The sequence below is a fragment of the Pseudochaenichthys georgianus genome, chromosome 8 (genome assembly GCF_902827115.2).
Source record: "Pseudochaenichthys georgianus chromosome 8, fPseGeo1.2, whole genome shotgun sequence".
In the NCBI taxonomy this organism is placed as follows: domain Eukaryota; kingdom Metazoa; phylum Chordata; class Actinopteri; order Perciformes; family Channichthyidae; genus Pseudochaenichthys; species Pseudochaenichthys georgianus.
This window is the reverse complement of record NC_047510.2, coordinates 16761156-16786020: the sequence shown is the minus strand read 5'-3', so window position 1 is coordinate 16786020 and position 24865 is coordinate 16761156. Positions and strand designations below refer to the sequence as shown.

Sequence of the window (24865 nt, the reverse complement as noted above, 5' to 3'; positions counted from 1 at the left end):
GTGTCTGAAAACGTATTCAGATTACTTTTAGAATACTTTATTTTTCCATAACAGATGGGTATGTTTTGGTGAACAGGAGACACGTATTTTACTGTTTTAATGGCTTATCAAGAACTCAACTCAAACACGACATCTTGGTGTCATTCTGGACAGCTCCCTCTCATTTGCACCCCACATACAAAACATCCCCCGGACTGCATTCTTTGTACCGTCTTAAACCTTTCCTTAGAATATGTTATGAATTGTAAGGTGTCCTTGGGTGCTTTGAAAGGTGCCTCTAAATATAATGAATTATCATTATTTATTATTATTATCTGAAACGATGTAATAACTTTTTTAACTTTTTCCAGTCACTTGCCCCATGCATTCAGCAGCAGCAGGCCATTCATCTTGATTTGATCCCGTTATGAAATGTCATCATTTCGACAATAAAGAAATGCTACATAAACGTTATCTTGCACATTTTAACTAACCATCTCCGTTTCTAACTTTCAATATATTTAAAAGAGATCTCTCTCTCTCTCATCTGTATGCGGGGGCGGGGCCTCACAGACACTACATCTCTCTCTCACAGACACGCTGCATCTCTCTCTCGCTCACACACACGCTGCATCTCTCTCTCTCGCTCACACACACGCTGCATCTCTCTCTCGCTCACACACACGCTGCATCTCTCTCTCGCTCACACACACGCTGCATCTCTCTCTCTCGCTCACACACGCTGCATCTCTCTCGCTCACAGACACGCTGCATCTCTCTCTCTCTCTCACACACACGCTGCATCTCTCTCTCGCTCACAGACACGCTGCATCTCTCTCTCTCACACACACGCTGCATCTCTCTCTCGCTCACAGACATGCTGCAGCGCCGTGCACACAGATCTGCTGATAATGAATATTACATTTTGTGAGGAAACCTTTCCACCAATAATTCCAATAAGTAATCCATAATGTATTCACTTCAGGTTTACGAAAGTAACCGAAATCAGATTACTCGTTTTTCAAATGTAACGCCAGCAGAATACACTTGATTTTTGTATTCTGATTACGTAACGCCGTTACATGTATTCCGTTACAACCCAACCCTGAGTACACAGTACATTATATTTAAGTTTTAAAAGAAAGAGTCAAATGCATCCACCCAGATCTCTGATCTAAAAAAGCTCTTGGTGACTTCCATGGTGAAAAGAAAAGAAGCTCTGACAAAGTGCATGACCTCTGAATGTTTCCTATTTCCATACAGTAACTCATTCCTGTAATCTACAGAATACAACCACAACCACAACCTTCACAGAGGCCGCTCTGCACGTCACGGTGAAAATCCCCTTCTGTTCTCCGCACACAGAGCGGCCGCAGTCCAGTTTTCTCTGACAAACCAATCTCTTCATGCTGTATCTCTCCCCCTCTCTCTCACGCTGTCATAGCGCCTTTTCATCACTTTGTGTTTGTGATCAGAGTGGCGCTCACCACCACTCTGTGGCGGGCTGATGTGGTTTCAGCCTGCAGACATCCTCTCAGGAGCGAGGGCCCTGTCTTGTCATGTGATTTCCAGGACTGTCTGGAGGCAGTGTGGGCGTTGGCAGAAAGGGAAAAAGGGTGCAACTGGGTTAACTCATGCAACCCGTGGGTCAGCTGTGGTTGAGATTTTGTGAACAACGATTGTTAAATTTGCTGCTTCGACTGCCTCGTTTTTACACAGTTCTGCCAAACACCCAGGGCTGCCCCTGGCCAACTTGGGGCCCCAAGCGACATTGTGAGATGAGCCCCCCCCCCCCAACCGACAGGAGTGACACAAAAAATGTTGGAAACAAAGTAGGCTACATTGCATATATAATTCCTGTTTATTATTATTATCAACAGTTACTTTTGTATACAGTGAGGAAAATGGTAAATGTGCATGTATGCGTTTACAGGTTACTACGTCTGCATTTCCTGCCAAATACTAGCCTCAAAAAGATTAAAATATAATGAATGCAAATAAATTACTTCTACTAATAATAATAATCATAATCAATTCAATAATATAAATACTATATTATTTTATTATAATATAGTTGTAATATAGTCAAGATAAAACATGCTTATGACATGCTCAAAACTGATATTTCTTAAATCTGTATTCAAACGTAGTTCCCTCTGTCAGCAATGTACCAACAACTACACACACATTTCTATCAGTATTTCTCTGTGTTGTGGTTGACATGATAATGACTGTTAGGAGTTCAGGGGAGAGGCTGAGCATCACCAGGAAATGTGCAAATTGACATAAAAATGAATAAAAGGGGAAAACATGCTCCATGTTTTTTAGGCTGTAAACTTTAACTCTTATGTAAGCCAACTAGACAGACAGATCACTCTTCTTCCTGTGCATTAGCAGATAAAAGGCATAACATACTTGAATGAATGTTAAATAAAGAATGCTGGAAATAACTGCATCTCCATTAGCCTATGCTATGCCGAGACTGCCTTCTTCATGTTGTGAATTGCAGCTGATGTTTTAATATGGCAATTGGCAATTTGACTTATACAACATTTTCAAGTTGTACATTTGACTCATACAATAACCCACCTTCGAGTGATGCTCTAGTTTCTCCATGTTTTGTTTTTTTCCCCTCTAGCTTGCGCCGGACTGAAACTGTCTTTTCACCGACATCTCTTCACCTGCATTAGTGGCCGTATCAAAGCCGTGATTGGTCAGATTTTGATTCATTGCAACGGTGTCGGGTTACAGACGTGCTCCCCTTGTCACCTCTCACTCTCGCGGGGGGTGCACGGAGAACTGAGCGGAAAACTGCGCACAGCAGCTGAGGCCCTCTGGGCGGGGCCCCCTGCGCAAGGCGGGGCCCCCTGCGCAAGGCGGGGCCCCCTGCGCAAGGCGGGGCCCCATGCAGCCTGCGTGATTGGCCTGTAGGGAGGGGCGGCCCTGCAAACACCACCAACTCATGCCTGACCTCCACTCCAACCACCGCTCCCTCTCTATACCTTTTACTGTAATGCTATGAGAAACACAACCTTTAGTGTAATTACCCTGACTGCATCACCCTCATTAGACTCCTGCGGTGGAGCCCATAAACAGCAGCAGTATGTGGCCCCCAGTGAGCCACACAGAATTCACTCTGGACTCGTCACCCACACATAACCTAAATACACATCACATAGCTATTGGCACAAACTGCTCTCAGTTTTGAGCACAGGTTTGCAAGAAAAACTGCTTTAACATCAAATTTAGAACAAGCAATTAACCATGAATCACACCCAACAATCCGGGCTCAGAACAGTCTCATAATACACACATGCACACAGAAGGATTCACACTTGTATTTCCCAGATCCACACTTGTTCTTCAATGCACACACAAATGTGTTCCGTTTCATATACATGTAAATAAAATCCAAGTACAGAAAAAAGTTTTACATATGTATTTTTGATCCTCACATATTTGTTTTCCGTTTTAAAACCTCTGAACCTGCAAACACAAACCGCTTTCTGTGCACGGATCGCTGTGCATTCGTGTGTAGGTTTTTTGAGACTCCCCTGACGGTCAGCCGATTCGTACTTGTAATTTTTTCTATCTATAGCCAATCAGATGTCTCCTCAATTCTAAGCCAATCACATGAGTGCGCCCCCACGAGGGTAGATTTCTTGCGTTAATGACGTAGCGCTTCATGTACGCATTTTGCGCAGTCCGGAGCTGACAGTTCCATAGACATGGAGCCTGCCTGCAGGCGCTAATGTCAGGACACCTCCACTCTCAGTATATTGACACTTTCCGAACAGGAAATGCACGCAAATACAAGCCTAAAGTTATATTATTAAGGTACAGCGCCACTTTCCGAACCATTGATGAATGCTTGTGTACACAAAAACGGCAGGCAAAACCGTTTTAAATGTGTGTTTCCTGTATGGCGAATACAGCTGCTTTATTTATGTCTGTATGAAGTTGTTGTGAGTGTGGCGGGAGCAGCTACAGGTTAGCTTAGCCTAATCGATCAGTGCACTACGAAGCCAGTGCTAGACAGTGAACTGTCAACAGGGGGGAGCCCCGCCGGTCATTATCGGCCGATATTCACTCTTAATAGTTTGATCAGTGCTCTCTATAAAGGCCGATCAGGAGAGCTGGATCTGATCGATATGGACATAACGGCGAGTGAAGTATAACCGGACGCGAGAGAGAGATCAGATCAGCTGCTGAGTCTGACAGAGACACGCAGCTCTGCATGATCACCTGAAGCTCCGCCCTCTGTTTAGCGAGCTGACTGGACTCCGCAACATGCGTACATGAAGCACTACGTCGTGAACGCAAGAAATCATACCCTCGTGGGGGCGCACTCATGTGATTGGCTTAGAATTGAGGAGACATCTGATTGGCTATAGATAGAAAAAATTACAAGTACGAATCAGGTGAGCGTCAGGGGAGTCTAAAAAAAAAAACACACACTAATGCACAGCGATCCGTGCACAGAAAGCGGTTTGTGTTTGCAGGTTCAGAGGTTTTAAATGGAAAACAAATATGTGAGGATCAAAAATACATATGTAAAACTTTTTTCTGTATTTGGTTTTTATTTACATGTATATGAAACGTAACACATTTGTGTGTGTGCATTGAAAAACACAAGTGTGGATCTGGAAATACCAGTGTGAATCCTTCTGTGTGCATGTGTGTATTATGAGACTGTTCTGAGCCCATAGTCTGACAGTAAGCGTTTTTATTTATTTCACATCCACTGCCAACATCACCACGTTATGAATCTCAAATTAGTGAAATGTAAAGTATGTAAACTAACAGTGTGGAAATCTGCCTTTGTGCAACCACGCTTGATTATCTCCAAACACTACTGCCAGAAGACAATGGAGATTCACCACAAAAGGCTTGTGTGTGTGTGTTCATGTTGTGACGTTGATGAACGATTTGTTTACTGTAGATGCTGGAGCAGCTTGTGCCGGGCACCTGCAGGCTGAGAGTCTTATTGAACATTGGCTTTGTTCAAAGCCCCCTCAGGTTCACTGCATCCCTCATTTTCATAATCACTAGACATTTGGATTGTGGAGAGTCAGTTTGTTTGACTCTAAGTGCAGCAGTCTGAATCCATTAATAAAAAGTCAATGAGCATGGTCAATATGGCAGTTTAGGCAAATTCATGGAACCACAATAGTGTATTAAAGCTCTTGCCCGTAAGTAGGTCCAGCGGGATGGCGTTTTGCTGCGCACTGTGAACAATCTAATGCAATTATGATCAGAATAATGCCTGGTATTGACCAAAGTGAGAGGCCATGAGGTGCAGGGGTTGGGCTGCTCTAGGGATGACCCCATCCCACTTCATGATTGATTGGGTGTGTCGGAGCAATTCCAGCCCAAATGACTCAGTGCGGGCCTGTGTGTCGAGCTGCATCCAGGCTGGGCTCGCGTTATTAACTTACCCAGGAAAAGGGCATTGTAAATAGCCTGCAGTGGAGCCTCACTGGGGGACACTGCAGAAATAAAGAGGGGAAAAGCAGCCCCGCTAAACTCAATTTGTAATTTAATCCAGGGTGCTGCCATCGATCGAGATTTGCTCTTCCAACAGCAGCCAACCTACAGCTGGGCAATAGATTAAAGCACCTACAAATGTATCATCCTCACGCCAGTGCCAGCCTCTGTTTCCCAGAAAGTCGTGAAATTGTCTCAATGGTCAAACAATGTTCTGTCCTAACCAAACATTCGTCCTGTGTTTTAGTAGGGGTTAAGGAAGTTGAATGTATGTTCTTTGAGTGTTACAAAACTGTATATATTCTTTGAAAATAATTTCTAGTAAAGAACAGTCACCAGGAAATTGTTTTTGGTCAAGCAAAATGCTTTTGAGTTGAATGTGAAACAACAAAACTCCATCTTCTTCCATTTTATAGTGATAGTGCCATAAGTGTCCCATTTCTTGTATAAAACAAAATGGCATCGCCTGAAACCAAAAAAAAAAAATCATCTTTTAATGTTGCAGGGAAGTATTTATAGAGTATTTGTTATGTACTTATGATGATTGGGTTCTCTGTGACCCCCAGGTTAAGCATGGTCTTGTTGTTGGCTGTACATGTTATCATGGCAGTGCTCCCCATTCACCTCCACTGCGTTTGATCTGAGCTCAGTGTCTGTGAGACGATACCTGTGTTAACTACCAGCTGTCAGCCGAGACCAGTAGCTGCCTCCGCACATGGGAGTAGGTTCACATCAGTCATGGATAAAGAGCTGTAACTCCACACCCATCTACACCTTCTGCTGCTCCACATATGAATGTAATTCCAGAAAATCTGATCGTGTTGTCGAGAAAGAGCGTGGGAGGTGGATTTGATGGATGCCTCTGTCTTGTTGGACGGGTGGTACCGACAACTCCCTGTAAAATAAACTTTATCTGTTGTTGCCCTGACCGCATTAGGACACCATTTGTACAAAAACAAGTTCTGTGTAAGCAGGGTAAGATAACTAAACGTAAGACTGGTTGGACTCTGCAAACACACTTTGGTTGAACCGTTTGCCATATGGAGCAATTATAGGCTTTTATATTTATAGGTTCTGCTACGGTTGTAAGGGTGAGAGGCAAAAGGGAAAATGCATGGTAGCTTTTCTGTGAAGTAATATGCCGAATTCCCCTACAGATGTTTTATTGGTTTCATGTTTGGCTTTCAAACTCGTATAATACGCTTGGTGTATATTTTGCTCTTAGTTTTATTATTGAGCCTTTAATTAGGCTTATTTTGTCTTTGTCCCATAAATTCAGCATCCCTCTTAAGGGTTAACATTGTATTGGCTGCTTCTATGTAAAAGGCAATACATTATTATACATTATAGGCTGACTTAATGGAAGCTGTATACTTTCACTGACCCCACACAAACTCCTTCATCTTATTTCCCTTGGTAGATAAGGAAAATGGACTCGATTGTTGCTGGAGATAGATGTGAAAGACAATCCTACCATTTTGACCGAGCCATAATGGACTTCTTTTCCTCCCCCGTGATCTCTCTTTTCTGTGCGCCTCCCTGCGTGTAGTCGGTGTATTTGGTTCAGCTATACCGTATGACTCTCAGGTTTTTATCGGTTCCATGTGTTTCATGCCCAGTCAGGGACTAGGAGGGAATCAATTGATCCCTAAAGAAACGGCCTGCTTCAATTCTCACCATCATTTTATCCAATCAGCACCCCTGCTTCTCCCACTCACTCATGATTGTCTCACTGGAGTTTCAGTAATATCTCCAGGAATGCTTGTGAGCACACACAAACACCATGTATCTCTTCATCTCTCCATCTCATATGTACAAGCATTTACCGCCAAGCTAACAGGAAACAGTCGCAGCGTGTGAAAGATTGGCTGCTCTCGCACTCTTACACAAACAGGATTATTTGCAACCCGTTATTGTTATTTATTAGCTTTCAGTAACCTTGCAGCAATTATTCATTTGTGTCAAATGAGGCGATAGTATTCACTCCCAGTCCCCAAATCCCAACACATAGGATACAACACTGTAGGTCTTTCACTGTGGTCCTGACAGTATTTATGGATAAGGGCCAAAAAGCCAATGAATCCCTGCATGGCTACGATGATGTCATGCTGACCTCTGCCATGGATGCATATCTCATTTTTATGATTTTTTTTGTCAGCATCAGAATTACTTGTCTGCATAAAGGGTTGGGGGGGAAGTGATCGTTTTAGAGATTGGGTTGAGTCTTTGGAGGCAATTTATGGTCACTCTTTGATTCCGCCTGAAATTAAAAAAGCGGGCTCATTTCATCAGGGGCTTGGGTTCAGCTATTAAAGCGCACACCCTTTCTTTTACAAACCGTTGTTTTCCACCCACAGACATTTCTTTCTTTTTATGATTTATGCACCGGCTAATCCATCACAATCACAAGCTGGGAAAGATGTTTTCAGCACCATCGCACGCTGTCAAGGGCATGGGTTGTGATTTAGGGCATGTGGATCTGTTGCCGCTGTGAAGGGAGGAAGAAGTTCGAAATGGAGCTCGGCCCGCTCCCGACGTGGGTCAGTGGAGAAGGTGAAGCCCTGGAGGAAGGGGAAAGATGTTCTTGTTTTCAGGGTTTATTTTTGCAACGTTTTGGGGGATGGAGGGGTGCCGGTTTACAGGTTTCAATTGAATTTGATGGATCAAACATCCTGAAAAATAAACACACACTCACAGAGACGTTCACTTTGTCATTCTTTTCATTGCGCATAGAGTAACACACCATCAGTTGTGCACATGTGCGCAAAAACACGCATACACACATGAACACACACACTCAATTACCACTACTGCTCACCATGCAGTAACACACCAGTTCCCCTGACACTTTCTATACTAAACAAACAGCCAGATGAAAGCTCAAGTCCCCGTCAGAGTTAGCCCTACTATAATGAGCTGACCAAGGATAATGGATTGCTCGTTACTGCAACTTAAGTAAGTCTTGCCAGGATTCCTTAAAAGGAGAACATTTGACTTTATCCATGTCTATCGACTTCAATCAGACTTTCCCCCATTCTTAAGGTGACTGCATGAGCTATATAAATCATTGTCTGAGGTTAAAGAATCTGTCGATTGGCATGTAACCTAAAATAACCCACCCTGGTCACAGTGTTTGTGTTGGTGATATAGCTAGTCCTTTATTTTTAAGTCCTTTTGAATTAATTGAGTTTTGTTTACCTCTTGTGCAATGGTTATGGTGAATGATAGCTACAGTATGAGTATAACAAGTTCTGGATTCCACTGTTGTTGTGTACAGATATTGTCGGTAACAACAAGGATATTTTTAGTGACACTGTAGCTGCCTTACCTTCCTTTTCTGCCAAACCCTGACAGAGAGGAGAGTTCTGTCATTCAGTCAACACCAGCAAAATGAGAAATTCCTCATCGTGACCCCACAGCCTGCACCGCTCCCAATATATCACCTGTTCGGTAATGACGAATGGAATGACGATGAAGGTCACAAAGTTAACTGCGACCTGTGTAACAGTCTTTGATGTCTATTTGAAAGTGGATTGGACATGTGGCTGTCTCTAGAAAGCTGTGAATAACAGACAACTTGGCGGATGCTGGTTTGTTTTTGAATAGTTGTCAGGTGTTGGACATTACAGTCCCCAAGCCCTCCCCCGATGTTTCACATCTCGCATGGTTTATAACACTTTGTGACACACATTCAGCTCATTCTCCTAAGCGCAGAAGACAAGCCTGTGTCCACTAACCTTCCTTTCTCCTCTAAGCAAAGGCTGTCACGGCTGACACCTGGCCAGGAGGCGCTTTAAACAATTACACATTTCTGGAAAGCTAAAACATTTCACCTGCCAAGAAAAAAATAAATGGATATAAAAGGAAAGTTCCCCTCCTTAGATTAAAAAGTCTAAATTGAATCAAGAGTGCCATCGGTGCGTGCCGGGGAGGGTCCCTGAATGGCAGACTTTTACATTATTTTATTTAATTAATTCCTTCTCCTTGCTCAGCCATCACCTACTGTAACAGCCTCTCTGACTCATCTGCTGCAGGAAAGGGGGAACGAGAGGAAAAGCACCCAAGAGTGGAGGAGTGGGGGTGGGCACAGTGCCCGCTTGAGGCAGAGTGAGTCACGACGCACCGCAGGATCCATTCATCACAGTGTGGCGCAGGCTCTGCCGGCACCTTGGCAGTGTCCATCACACCCAACCTGAGTAGCTGAGCAAATTAGGCTGCTTTATCTCTCACCTCATATGTTATTGTTGCCTCTCGGCTCCCCTGCCTGTGGTCTCGTGGTTGAGGATGAAAAGACCCTGGTCAGCTAATGTCAGGACACTACACTCTGTGAACATAGAAAGCCTCTATTCTTACACCCTGAATTACGCTAATCATTCAGAATTACTTACTTCAAGGAAAATAAGAGCAACCAATTTCCTTAAAAAGCTGCAAACCTACATTCACTATTCCTGTCCATCAGTTATGGTTCTTATGCACCACGGACCTTATTGTGGACCCTAAAAAACCACATGATGATCTTTTATAAAACAGTGAAACTCACAAACTGCCAATAACAAGACATTGTGTGGTATGTTATACTGTATATACATCGACAGAAACATTGTTGCCAACTGTTTTTATAATCAAGTAATTTTTGATGGCAGAACATGTTCTTTTCAGCATCTCAAATGTAAAGCGTTCCTGATTTTCACTGTTTTATATCATAATAAACTAAATAATGTGGTTGTTGACTTTCGAAAACAACATTTAAAGAGATCACCTTAAATAAACTGGAACGGACATGTTTTACTATATTCTGATATTTTGAATGACCAAACAATTAATCTATCAGTTTATCAAATAATCTGCACATTAACAGATGAGGAAAATAAATAATCATTAGTTGCAGTCCTAGTACTGTATTACAGTATGAACATATTTGAAGTAACTTTGATAAAGGGTGATGCAACATGCACACAAAATAAAGATTCCTTGCATTGATGATGGCTCTGGTGACAAGAATGAATGACCCCTCAGGATACAACTGAGAATGATGCCCTTTGTCTCAGTGATGTGCTGTACAGTGCAGAGATTGCTAGAAGTTTAGATTTGTGGGGCGCTTAAGGTGTGTGACATCAAATGATTTCTTGGCAATGGAGTCAGGCTTTCCAACCTCTTTTCTAAAACTTCTGAAAAGTTAAAAGACAAATTAGTTGTTGTTCCAAATTGATAGTTGGATAGTCCAGTGGCCTGTGGAACAAAGAAGAAAATAAAAAAACAGTAAATGTATTATATCGATGCATAATACTTGCACAATTTGGGTATAACAAAGTCGGGGAGAATAAAGGCATTAAAATACAGAACTGCATAGGAAGTGCTAAATAAAAGAATGAAAAAAGCTGCTTTCTTAGTAAATTAAGACTAAAGAGTTACACAAGGATCTGATAAATGTGACAATGGTCAATGCCTGTCCATAGCTCTCTGCTCCTAATAGCTTCCATGACTTTTCCACAGAGGACCCTCGTCATCTTTAAAGCATCTTGTCAAACCGTTGCAGCTGTTATTAATCACTTCGCCTAACATCTTGAATCCACTGAATGTCAGATGTTGAAGATTGAAAAGTGTTTGAGGATGGGACACTCAAGGCTTGTTGTATATTTTGTGAGCATCTCAGTGCACTGCGGGTATGTTTGTGTGTGCTCAACATTAGTTAGTGAAACCACATCTGTGTTTCCATCTAAACAATGTTCTTGTAGCGGATTAGGAACAATACTGAGATGGCTTTGGTCTTCTCCCATGAGTTATGGTTGGAAAATGGATGTTTGCCGTTTTTTAAGCTGGACTGTAGTTTACTGTGCCCGAGTAAGTGAGTTTGAGCCATTATATCCTTAATTCAGCATTGCTCTGATGCTGCCTGGTGGGAATAAAAATGGCATGTTGCATCTTACCTTTCTTACCTCTTCACCTGGCATTGGCTGTTTTTGTTTATTCAAATCACATTCCAAACACATGATGATGCATTTAAGTATGGGCTTTCTGTTTGGTTTAATCAAGCTGTCATGGTCAATCATCTCAAATACTAGATATGAATAATGCAATACTTTGCAATCACCAATATTTGTTTGAGTCGGCAATGCTTACCCAAACCGGATGGGATTTGTTTAAAAAAAAAAAACGTTTTGTCATTTTATGTCCATTCTTAGCCCTGTGATGTTCATGTACGAGTGTTGTAATTTTCTTGTTTAATGAATGCATCGTGCTCAAAATGTGTGGACCACATGCTTCATCCATTGTTCAGTTTTAACACCAAGGTTTGTGCTGATCCATTCATAACACATAGCGCGTCTTGCGTTTCTCTCTGAGCCAAAAAGCCTTCGGGCGGTTTCATCCCTTTTGGATTGAAATCATGGACGGACATCACACGTCTTTAGGAGCTTCCAGAGTGCACCGCAGCCCTCATAAAGATTTCATTTACAGCTGTTGAATCATCCCTCTGTCTCTTTTGTGTTCTCCATCATTCCGCCTCTCTGCCACTACCCACACCCTCATTGTAGATGGCAGGGCTTCTTACCCAAGGCCACTGTGTTAGTCACCACTCTTGTTTTTTCCTCAAGACTGGTAGGACTGTTTCCCCTCAACCCCCCTCTCTGCTTACTTTGAACCCGACCCCTTACGGCGCATCTTCCCCCTCATCCCCCATCATCTATCTCCTCTGTACTTATGTCTGGTCCGCCTCCCTCCCTTTAATCTTATAAAAGTGGATTTCTGATATAGAGAGTGAGAGGGCTTTTAAGTGGATGGTATTGAGGTTGGTATAGAGAGTGTATGATGGCTGAGAGGCTGGGGGCAGAGTGGTGGGATGGGTAGAGGGCAGGTGGTTCCTGTAATGGGTTTTGCCCAAGCCTCCCTCCCTATCTGCCTCTAATGAGCCTGGTGGGTTATGATGTTGTGGTGAATATGAGAGCTGGACGCAGAGAGCAGAAGAAGAGATGCCGAGTCCATCGAGTGGCGCAGCAGAGCCGGTCACTTACTGATATCGATCCGCGTCCCAATCCATCTCAATTTACCTCAAATGTAGTCACATCCAATTATGTTTTATTCCATCTTAAAAGCAGCATGTTTCAGCAGATGCATCTGAATACTGCGGTGAAGTCTACATATATGCAGCACACAAAGGAAAAAAGTAACCTATCCTGCAAAACTGGGGCAGCGATCTACTTTAGGTAACACGCCGACTGTGAACCTACATACAACCTCACTTTTAAAACATCCGTACTGTCCCTTTAAATCAAATCAAATCAAGTTTTATTTATATAGCACATTTATAAACGATTTTTGGTCGAGCCAAAGTGCTGTACATATAATAGAAATAGCCTACAGTAGAGACACTTTACAGCAAATACAACAGCACAGATTGTTCAGAATATCAGTATGAGAAAAACAACACCCTCTATCCTTAGACCCTCACATCGTACAAGGAAAAACTTCCAGAGAAAACCCTCAGTTTAAAGGGAACATGGGAGAAACCTCAGGGAGAGCAACAGAGGAGGGATCCCTCTCCCAGGACGGACAGACGTGCAATAGATACCGTGTGGAAATCGAAGAGATAATGCATTTTACAGCATATAGACCGAATGTTAGGAAATGCATGTGTCGGTAATAAGAAGATGAATCCACGAGGATGTCAGCTACAATCCTGTGGAAGCCATCAGGGAAGCAGCATGACGAGACCCAAGGCAGGACCGCAGAGACAGGTTCAGCCACGACCCGAACATCCACGACTTAATCCAGAACTCAGGATAGAGGATCCAAGACACAGGACTACAGCAAGAGGATCAGCCTCGACTCCGGATCCCGGCGTAGATATAGATGCAAAACAAGAAAAAAGATTTGGCTGGGTTAATCGGAACAAGAGAATACACAGACACAGACAGAGAGGGAACAGGTCATTGGATAAAAGTTATTCTTGATAACCCTCTAGAAAGATCTCATGAACTTCCCCACTCAATCTATCAAGACCCGAGCAGTTCTATTAGATATAGGATAAGAAACAGAGAGAGGGAGCACAACAACCTATCTCTTCGTCAGATGCACTCCCCCGCTTATCTAAGCGACTCTGTACCCCGTTACTTTAAGGATGCGCACAGTGAAGAAGTGTGCCGTTTTCTTTTATGTGTACAATCTACTTTTCTCTGTCCAAATGTCTACAATCTCTAGGGTGAACATGCTTTGTTTTAACATCTCCATTTGAGGAGAAGATTAATGCATTCTCTTCTTCTCCCCCCACCCCACCCTTTCCTATCTTCTATTCCCCACCAGCTGAATGCTGCTGTCTGGGTGGTAACGTCTTGACTGCAGAGATGCACAAACCGAGGAGTCACTGTCAGAATGTTGCCGTGTACTTTCAGTGAGAGTTTTTGTGTGTGTGATGAATGGCGTATACACACAGAACAGTGGAGATCCATTCTGTTTCTTATTATAGTCAAGGATACACAGAGCAGGAGCCTCTCAGTCTTAATGACAGCGGTTATTTCAACAAAGAAGACAGAGCCTCTTAAAAAATAAGATGACTAAAGATATAAGTGCTCCGTACGACTAACAATCAGCCCCCTGTGATTCCCATTGCGGTTATTGTTGTCAAAGAAAAGCTTTTATTTTGAACTAAGGAGACTATTTCCTTTTTATTTCCATGTACAGTCATTTGAATACATTGCTCAGCCTCTATACCATTGCTTGTGTATATTTCATTTAGTTTTATGAATTTTCTTTTACTGCTTTTTTATGAGCCTTTTAATCTACTTATTTTCTCTCAAATCTGTCATCTTTTCAAAGAAGTCCCTAGTAGAATAGCACTCAAAAGTGCAGACTTTAGCCTTGGGGAGTTGAAGTACATTTATATTTTTCCGATTTTTTTCCTTACCACATGAATGCAGCACAAATTCCAGATGTTGTAAAGTGAATGAAAGTGAAAGATAAATTGTGAATCCAGTCTGTGATCAGTGTTGCCAGTTTTGGTTTTCTGACTGCTTTCTTTGTGGCTTCTTAGAAAGACGAACCAAGCTGAAAGAATAACCTCCTTGGTGGAGGTTCAGTAAAGTTTGCAGTAGCTTAAGAAACTAATCAGACCTGCTAGCAGTTCAAAGATTCTCCAAAGCTAAACAAGGTGTGCTTGTCGAGAGTTATTCAAGAGGATTTTCTATTGTTTGTATTTGCAGCAAACGTGCCTACAAAATACTTTTAAAGAGTCTGACTACTGTTGTAAATTAATCAAGTTTCTTTAATTGTTATGACCGGATGTTTTTTGGCTTTGTCATTGTGGGTAATTGTGTTTAGTTTTTCTAGCCAAAAATTAAATCAATTAAATATGTATTCCCAAAGTCTACAGAAGGTGAATGTGTGGGACAACAAAAACATAAAACCTTATCATGGGAGACTGCAGAAAGCTTCTGACATTTCAGGAATTTAAACCCCAACCACAATGTTTCTAAACCTACTGTAACAAAGTTGTTATTGTTTCTTAATCTAATTAAACCTTTACAAATATTGTTGTCACATCCTAAAACAGATTATTTTTCATTCTCATTTGTAGCTTTTTTTGGACAAAACATGATTACACTCAATGTCTTGAGGTTTTATAGACTGAATCATTTATTTATTTATTTTTATGTTTTTACAGAATGAATTCAATGTTGAGTGTTTTATTATTCTTAACCAAATTCATCTAACCACCATTGTACCCATTCAAAAGTATTGGACGATGTTGCTTTATAAGCATTGTTATTCAAAAATACAAATTGGCCCATTCTCAATAATGAAATGGCAATTATTTTTCAAAATGCAATTACGATGACTTTGCATTAGGAGATTGGTTGTCCCGAGTACGATATTAAACTATTTGTACAGCTTTGTTCCAGTGGAAATCTTGCTTTTTACTTGAGTTCATGAAAGCCTGCAGGATGAATAATCCATCACTCATCTCAATCATCTGGGACTAATAAATGTGACACAGTTTACAGGACCTTAGTTACTATGACCCCGGTGAAAAGCTGACCTCTACCATGTGACAGTTTACAAAAGCTCAGTCTAGAGCAAGTGCTGTAAAGTGTGTTTTCACTGATAGAGTGCAGTTATGTGGAAAGCGACACATTCAGGTAGTATTCATTGTGGCTGCAGATTGAGGCTGTCTCTTAACTGCAGTTTGTGGGACAGGAGATGGTGGTGTGGGAGCAGTATGGAGGTGATAATGGAAGGAACATGCACATGGAAGAGTACCAAGAACATAAATATAAAACCGTCAAAAACTCTAGTGAGAACACCAGACAACCTTCATATGGAAAATATCACCTGTTCAGGTCAAATACAGATGAATGTTTCTAATGTTGGAACAAAAATGTCAAATAATAGTCAATATGAGGACATCTATTAAATGCACATTTGGCCTAAAGGTAAGAAAAACCTGCAAATGTGTGCTCACTGGCGGGAGCAGTAGTCATGTGACTAAAGAATACGTCCAACAAGATAGTGTGTCTTGTGGAGTTCCTAAATGATTTAAATAAACAAAAAATATTTTTTGATTCGGTATTACTCAATAAAATGCATCTCCTTCATCATAATTTGCATAAACGTTTTGTTTTTTCGATATTTTGAAACCTTAATATTTTACCTCCATGTTTATTTAGCATCTCGCTCCAGATTAGGGGAAATTGTGAATAACCATTTGCAGAATTGTGTAACATTGAAGTGTGTGTACAGTAAAACAATCAACCTAACCAAATCCTAAATGTTTTTTTTTTTTTTTTAAATACATATGTCGATGTTTCGTATCATAAAAAAAACAACCTGTTATTTGTTCGCTAATAAAAACATCAATACTTAACAGTGCATAAGACATGACAATTATAAACCCACTTTGTGTTGCTGCATTTAGAAAACTAAATGTGTCAATATTTCGGATTTAAACCCAATGCTAAAGGAAAACAGATAACAATGATAAATCAATCTTTAAACTTTTGGTACAAGGCCATGTGGAGAATGGGACCAAAGCCAAGTTGGAGCAGCAATGTGGCGCAGGGATTAAACCTGAGCATCATTGCCTATACATTTTTCTTGTAAAATGTTCCAGTGTAATCGCAAGCGCTGCAAGTTTTTTTAGCCAATGGGAAAATGTCCTCACCCTGGCATCCCTTTCCCGTGCTTGCATATTGTGGCTTCACCTTCACCAAAGAATGTGGAATTAAACTTATTCCCATGCGGAAAATACATGTTGGCATGTAAAAGTCCATTTTTATTGAATATGTTTTACTCTAAAACATCCACTTGTGCCTGGAATTAATTTGTTTTCCAGATGGATTGAATACTACTTTGTCCTCTTACTCCCCCCCCCCCCCCCCCCCCTCCCAAGTCCTTCAGTCTGCATAGGGGACACCAGAAAAGGAGCTTTAACCCACTCTTCATCAACATTTATAGACGCCCTAAACTAATCTCTAAGTGAGTCTACAGTCAACTCTAACACATCCTTCCATTAAACAAAATTGACTGAGCCTCAGATGCATCGATGCTGCTCAGTAGCCCCTGACATTTGACCTCCCTGTGAAGCGAGGAAGAGAAGAGTGAATCTCCCCACAAGATCAATAATGCCTCCATTAAACCCAGAGAAGATTATTTATGCATGTCAACTTATATTACAGATATACCAAGAAGAGTAATCAAAACATAGACATGGGGATTTAACAGCACCAACAGGTTTTTCTAAGGGGATCTCTATTTGTTTTGTTACTGGTGGATCTACTGTGTAATTTAGCACAGTTTAGGTATACAAAAAAACCTCAGAAAACTAGAGCCAACAGCATTAATCTCCAGTGTATTGTCATTGGATGTTTTCCAGCCTGTAAATCATGGCGGTGTTGCGCTTTGGGAGGGATTTGTCTTCATTTACAAACATTGATTGTATTGCCCCATCTTATTTGTGTTTCTTTCAACTGAATTCTTCCCATTTAACAGAATTGAGACAACTGCGATATATATATGGGGTATTGTTGATAAGCAGCAACAGCAGTGTCGCATATGTGTGTCCAATTATGTGTGTGTCTGTGTGTAAGTTCTACTGTTGTGTCATTTACTCTGTCAATGTACATCTGTCGAAATTCCATAAACATGCCTGTTCATGGTATACCCGCACCGTTGATGAAATAAACACCCTAACCCTAACCATCACCTTTGGTTTCAACAACAAACACAAAGATGTTTGACAGTGTTGATATTACGCTTCACTGACATCAATGCTAGTCGAGCCCAGCTCTAGTGGTTCACTCTCACAGATCTTGAACACCCACACACTGGTGTACAGTAAAATAATTGACTCCTCCATATGCAGTTCATAGGCAGCCATTCTTTACAGGCAGCAACAGGGGGATGTCATTCTGGATGATGTCCAGGTGTGGAGCCCGCATCTCCCACCTCTGTCATTAAAATCCCCGCCTGTGGGAAGGACGGTTTACTGGGCTCTGCTGAGTGTGCTGACCCCAAGAAGAAGCCGTCAGGATCGCCTCTCTCAGATCACTGCTAACAGCTCACCCCCATAATTCACAAACACAAGGCAGCAGACGTCACGGTGAACTAATTTATTGCTCATATTCTACTGTTAAGTGACAATCTCTGTGGTGTTACACCATATGTATGTGCCAGCGATGACATTTTTATTACATGTTGGCAGCGCACTCACCCAAGTCGTGAACTTTGTTTTACATCCCGCTGTCAAATTGGACATGCTTTGCCATTGTATTTGCTGGTTGAAAGACGGGCTGAGAATCAGCAGCATTTATAGCACCTTGAGTTATTTCAGTCTGAAAAACTGTATTTATGGTCATACTGGGCTGTTCGATTTTCAAGACACGGCTTTGCTCTTTGAGGGATATTTAAGAAAAAGCATCAATGATTCTGCTGGGGGAAATGGCCCTTTTTCAAATACATTTAAATAAGATCTTAGTGACTTCACAATGAGAAGAAACTAGCACAAGAGAAGTTTGGGGTGGTGAAAGATGTATTGTGCTGCCTGTCTCTCTGAGAGTCGACTTGATGCATTTTGTAGCTAAATGTCTTAGTATGCCAGTAGGTATGCTACTCCTCATTTGTAACTGCCTACTTGCCAACACACAATGGATTTGTGAAGAGCTGATTTAAATATGGGACTAGAAAGGAGCATCTGGTGAGCAAAGAGACTCCGACGTTTTCATCCAGTGATGGAAAACCAAATCAGATCAAATTCAGAGTGCACTTGCATTTGAGGGCTAGTCTGACTCGGGACTCTGTTGGCATAACAGTAAATCAGTTTATTCTTGAACTTTGAAACAGCATTTACAAAACAATTTCAACAATAGGCAAAACATAATCTATGAATCCACCTTCAGTGGAATCAACTGCCAAAGCCAATGGTTGATAATAGTCCTTAAAGTGCTAAGAATAATGGAAAGTTCAAAAATATCTACAAATGTACAAGCTATATGCAAAAGTAGACGATTTGCTTCGGTGAAAAGGTTAAAACAGGCCAGCAAGTGGATTTAATATTGCTTTGTAAATTGTTTCCAACGTCGGGAAGCAACTGTTAAACTCATGTTTGCCAATATGTTTAGCAATACAAATGTAATTAACTTGCTTGCAGATAAAATATAATATATTCCAAAGTTTCCTTTTTCAATACTTATTTCCCAGTTTATTCTATATCATAATGTATAAATGGCAGTATTTGTGTGACTGATCAGTACAAATCTGCACAATGGATTATTTCTGACAATCATGTGGATCAGAATGGATATTTTTCTTTCAGGCAGGTCATGAGTCAGACACCAGGTCTGGCATTAACCATTAACCAGGCTTTAGGAGAAGGGAGGGGGCCTGTCCCATGCCTATCAGACACACAGGCTGTATAATCCACACTGACAGCCTGAGGTCCAGTCTAAAAGGGTTTTCCCACTCAGCCTGCTGAGGTGAGCTTTGATGGCCTCTGGGTTTCAGGAAATTCTGTTATGACCCACTGAGCAAGCAGTAATGCAGCCCAGAGAGCATTAACCCTGAAGGGGACGGTGCTGGACTTTGTCTCAATGGAATGCTGTGAACCGTGCTTTTTCGTGACTGATATCCTGCTGTACAGCGAGATAATAAGAACAGTGTTCAAGCCCTACAACATGTGTTGAGCCTCAAACTTGTAATTGCTTTGCGATGGGATTTGAGCTACAAGTACAGGATAAAGGCCAACAAGGTTAACAGTGAAGAGCGACTTCACATAAAATACCATGTCGTCGCTATATAGCCATGTGGCAATATATCATGTAAAAGTAATTTGTCAAATTTCTATTAAGTTGTCACGTCAAGGATGTTATTTTACTAGATTTGTTATGAATTTTCTATATCAGCTGTCTAAGTGGTAGATTATTAAACTGCAATTCCTTTTGTTCTGGCTTACTGGCATGTGAGTGGATGCTGTGAAAACATGCTCGTAACAACTGATTGTCCTCACGTGAGAGGAACTGGAGGAAACCAGAAAAAGCTAACGGTGATCTTGCATTCCTCCTGTGATAATACCTGCGTGCGTGGTTAACACACGTTGTTTAATGTGCTGCTCCTGGGTGTGTTTGATACCTGGTTACCGCTCTAATTTGACGTGATGCTGTGAGGACGTCTTCTTCCACTTTGTGTTTTGACTCTAAGGACCATTAACACACGTACACATAATGTCACACTTGTCTAAATGCTTGAAATGTAAATAGTGTTGCCTTAAAATAGCATTACAGCTCAAAGGGCAGAGGGTTTCCTAAAGAGGTAGCAATACAGCAACTCAAATCTAAACATGTGCCAGCTTCAACTGAGAATATTTGTAGGTATAATGTCTTCGATTTCTTCCCTTGGGTGGATCGTCTCATCTAATCGTCTCTTCCGCTCATCATTTATTCATCATAATTTCTCTTGTGTATATTAATCGCCGTCATGGGAATACTACCAGTGATTTGGTTATTTAAAAGTTTGTCTTACCATACACGTCTCCAGGCTATGCCATGATTAGAACCAAGTCCCAGTAACTCTGACATATGGGAAGCATCAGCCTTTTCCAGGTTGTCACTTCCTTCCTCTTTATTTTCTCAGCCATGATGGAGAACCGATGGTTGTGTCCATTCGACAATGCCCCTGCCCATTAGAAAGGTCACCTCAAGTCATTAAGGGGGTTGCCTGTGGTCCAAAGGTAGACCTCAGACAAATTGAAAGCCAGCAGGATATGAATTACAAATGTGAAAGAGAGCTCTACCTGTACTTCTACTTGAGCTTTATAAGGAAGGAAAGGCTCCGTGGTAATGGCTTGTTTACACTGTTTGGAAAGCGCTGATCTTTTGATTCTTGTCATTTGCTCCCAACTCAATCAATCAAGGTATCAATCAGCGGTCTGTGCTTTAAGTAAACATATTAATGGCTTTGGATTTCTGCTTTCCTGATGTCCAACCAAAAGGTCAACAGCAACTCTGAGCGAGAAGAATGTAAAGAGTCCCAACTGAAGCTAGAGTTTCCATCTTAAGCAAACACTAATTAGTTGGATAAGCAGTAACACCGGCATTAAAGATGACTTGTTCTGCTGCAATGCAAAGGGCCGAACAGCTACTCGGTGCTTCCCCCATCAAGGCAGGACACCCCAGGTTATAATGGCAATGGCTCCTGACAGACCCTGAGTAGCAAGGAATTCGTTCAATCAGCTCGAAAACCATTAACTCTAAATGTATGTTTTTTATTTGTTTTTGTTGCAGAGACTACTGTCTCTCTGCTCTACTGGTGAATGAAAACTGGAACTTGATAATAAAGTTCAAGAGGGGTAAAAACGCATAAAATGTAGGGATATTTGCTTCATACATCCCTCAATTATGACTCAGATGAGGTCACACCGTGTTGCATTACTTTTTAAAGTATTTATCCCACACTGTATTTCCTGTTAACTTCAGCGTTTCCTGAGCTTTTGTTCAACAACTATTTTATTCATTACTATTATTAAACTTCACCCTTATTTTCCACAGAACGCCGATTGATACCTTGATTGAATAAGTTATAACCTTTTAGTTGTTGACGCCTGTATGACATGATGAAATGTTTATCTTAGTTTTACAGGTTCATGTTTGCACAGAACTATTTGTACACAATGGTTTTGATGATAGAAACAAAGAGTTAGCATTTATGTATACGGGTTGTTAGAGGCTTTTATAACCCACTCTCCACTTAGTGGTTGGGAATATGGCGGACCCTCCACAAGAACTGGCAATAGTTTTCGATGTGGGTGTAGGGGCGGGATTATAATTGTGCCATTCTGTGTGTGTAGAATGGAGGGAACTTTAAGCTGCGTATCAATGTGCGACCCTGTACTGTATGAGGACAATAAAGCTAAACCTTGAACCTATGCCTGTTTCTCAACAGTACATAGTGTTATAATGCTATTATCTTCTTTGTAATGTCCCTCTTGTCACTATTGCTATCTCTTAAATCTAGATTACATAAAAGACCTCAACCTCTACCTTGGTATGTTTACATGACATTGACCTGTGACTAAATATAATCAATGGACAGTTCATTCTATTTTACCATCCAAGGACAATCCTGTTCTTAACCTTACAGCATATACAATTACATGTACAGTATAATAATAGGCCCCATTACTGCACAGTGTAATGTACATATGATAGTTAAAGATGTTGGTTTGTTCTGTGAATTAATTGGACTAATGCGCTGTATTACTATTTGCACTTATGATGCAAACTGTATTTAATTGCACACTGTGCAATGACAATACAGTTTGATCTAATCTTTATCAAATTCTCTTGAAAAAGTGATACTGTATGCTGCAGCAGAAGTTGTTCACTCTGTCTACTGAATATATTATTTTGATTGTTGTAGTTACTCCCAAGTGAACTCAGTCTTGCTTGTTAATAACATTAGGAGACTAGAATCAAGACTTTTTCCTCTCAGTGACTTTTATAAACAGTAAAACCTTCATGTCAGCAAACACAGCAAAGTTTATACTAAAAACTTTTTTTCTGAAGTACCTATTGTTCTGTATGAAATTACCCCGGTGTATTTCTTTCATTTACCCACTGAGCTTCAACTCAACCAATAAGATGGTTTCTTTCTCCAGAGCACCTCAAAGATGTTTGTACAACTCAAATTGCTATCTGCCTCTCTCACTCTCACTCACTGTCACTGACTTTGGTACTGCTGCTACTTCTCTCTGAATACTTTAAATATGTGGCAGCTGAGAGTTTGGGCAGCAGCCGCCCTGGTGGTCTTTCACTTCTCTAATTGCAGCCCCCCTCTTCATCTCCCACTCCTTTCTACATCCCTCTCTGCTGCAGCGCTCTTCCCATCATCAGTGGATTTACAGCCTAATCACTGTTGCCATGGAATGTCAAATGTCGTGTAACAATAAAACATGTAATCTTCTTAATGGAGGGACTGACCTTACAAGTTTGATCCGAGTGTTGCATGTCAATGTGCCGTCACTTCTCGGTCAAACGGCAGGTCTTTATAAGGATTTGTCCCTGACATGTTTAACATTATCCCTGCTCCAACGGGGCTGAAAGGACACCTTATAAAGTCACCCTGAAGATTAGGTAACTCGTGCCTACATTACAATACAGATACAGGCCTTTCCAGTCATTAGACAGAGCCCTGCACTACTGTAACCGCAACGAGGCTGGCTCTGCTCACACACACCTCCTAATGGCTTTCCCAGGAGCGGCCCCTGGCTGGCCCGAACTCTTGTAATAAAAGGTTTGGATCTTTAAAGTGAAACAGACATGCCCTACATCTAGCTGGGCACAGTGTTGTGTACAGCAGAGCGAAACAAGGGGTCCATGTTGGATTTAGTGAGCATTTAATTGAGTACAGTAAGACCGAAGGGATTGGAAGGGAGTAGTGGGAATTATTTTTAAGACCCAGTTCATGAGAACATAACATTGATGTCCATCCAGACATCTATTTCAGCACTTTTACTCCCACATGCATGTATTTCACTGCCCTCTTCTCAGCGTCCTTCTTCCCAAGTGTTGTCGTCTTTGTGCTCAGTGGCAGGGTTAAGAGTTCGATCTAATTCATCCTTCTTTTTTGTACCACAGGGGCAGTGAGGTGGACAGCAGGCCTGTGCCAGTGAAGGATTAAACACTGTCATCACCCTCTCCTCCCCCCCCCGGTGCTCAACACTCTTCCATCACTCACGACAGCAGGTCCCAGTCCTCCCAAACTAAGGCCAAACACATGCCAAACTGCAGAGAGACAGACAGGTAACTCCACTTTGATACGCATCATATGTTTCCAGCCTCCATATACATTGACTGCCTGCATCCCCAGTTTACACAGGATATAATAATATAGGATTTTACTTTATTGGACTTTTTATTGTGTCTGTGCATGGAAAGCATTGACCCCTCATCAAATTACCTCATGAATTAAAGGGTTCCCCTGTAGATCACAAGCAGACATAAAGCCCCACCAGTCCTTGAATATGGAACTTTTCATTAAAATCGCTTTAAAAAAAGAGGATAAACCAAAATGTATTGAACCAATCATGTCGTAATGGCCTTGGGTCTTTTCTTTTCATGTGACCCGTAAAGTGCTAACATTTGAAGTCACTCCAGAAACCCAGAGAAATAGGCGGCCATATTGTTCACACACTTGGTACTTCACACTTTTTGTCTCGTGTCAGTGATTCTTCCTCAAACTCATTTCCAGGCCACAGTGACAGCAGTGTACAATAATGGAGGTGCCATAATATGTTCCATGTGTGCATCACATTGCCAAACGTATCAAAGGAGCGAAGGAAGATTACCTCCAAATGCTTAAATTCTTCCTGTTCTAGTGTTACTGTAAATAATTCAAGTATTAAATGAACATTTTGACTACTTTTTAATTTAGTTGTAAATGGCAATTTTTTCATTCTGTGTTCTATCAAAAAACAGCTGAATCCAGCATGCACACTTAACACACACTCAGGCGTGGGGCGCGGGCGTGGAAGGTGGTCATGATTCTTGGTGCCCACAGCTGGAGATCACCCACACAAATTCCAGAAGGATTATTTTACTGTAGTTTAAAGCTGGGGTTTTGGGGGGTAGGAGAGCCATATTCTGTGTGGGACCCTATGTATATTAAGCAAACCACTCTTGCTGGTGGGCCATTTTAAATCATAAAATATCTGACTGCTTTTTTCATTTACTTTTATGTCCTCTCAAACACTCCATGCACTTCTTCAGTTATTTGGATATTATCCCATGTTCTAGTTTTCCCACACTTAATCCTAATGATATCCACATTCATAAAGGTTGGCACTGGCTGACTACAATGTAGTACAGTAAGAAGAGAGAGACAGGCCTTGGATCCAGACTTGTGTCATAAGCTCAAAACT

General features: G+C 41.4%; 1 long non-coding RNA gene across 1 annotated transcript in view; it reads left to right on the top strand.

The window, feature by feature from the left end:
- Nucleotides 1-24281, top strand: part of LOC139434319 (uncharacterized) — a 52867-nt gene extending 28586 nt beyond the window's left edge. The window contains exons 3-4 of the long non-coding RNA XR_011643678.1: nt 23583-23747; nt 24196-24281. This is a non-coding gene — a long non-coding RNA (uncharacterized lncRNA). The remainder of the gene's footprint in view (nt 1-23582; nt 23748-24195) is intronic.
- The last annotated feature ends 584 nt before the right edge of the window (nt 24282-24865 follow it).